This window comes from Penaeus monodon, chromosome 15, assembly GCF_015228065.2.
Source record: "Penaeus monodon isolate SGIC_2016 chromosome 15, NSTDA_Pmon_1, whole genome shotgun sequence".
Taxonomy (NCBI): domain Eukaryota; kingdom Metazoa; phylum Arthropoda; class Malacostraca; order Decapoda; family Penaeidae; genus Penaeus; species Penaeus monodon.
Window position 1 is genome coordinate 38,229,443 of NC_051400.1, and position 331 is coordinate 38,229,773.

The 331-nt window shown below is 29.9% G+C and overlaps 1 protein-coding gene across 1 annotated transcript in view; it reads left to right on the forward strand.

Annotated features, from left to right (window-relative positions):
• Positions 1-331, forward strand: part of LOC119582357 (cilia- and flagella-associated protein 57-like) — a 16,334-nt gene that overhangs the window by 1,140 nt on the left and 14,863 nt on the right. The window lies entirely within an intron of this gene.

The following is a 331-nucleotide window of genomic DNA, read 5'->3' on the forward strand; positions in this document are numbered from 1 at the left end:
GATTGACAATAAAAGTCAAAAAAAAAATGTGTGAATGACTTGCAAATTAATGTAGAAGAAAAGTGGGTATTTGATAGAAAAAAAAATCAATAAGCATACCTTAGATTGTCTAAGAAGTTAATATATTTTTCTCATAATAGACGGTGTAATCTAAGCTCGCATGATACTAGCAATATTATGAAAGCTTCCATTCATTCCTTGAGAAGGCTTCGTAACCTCTTTAGAGTGAAATGTAAAGAAACTCATAAAAGTATACAACAATTTCAGGAAAAGCCACATTTTTTTTCCGACCAAGACAACATAAACAAGAGATAAAGAGATAAGAAATCTG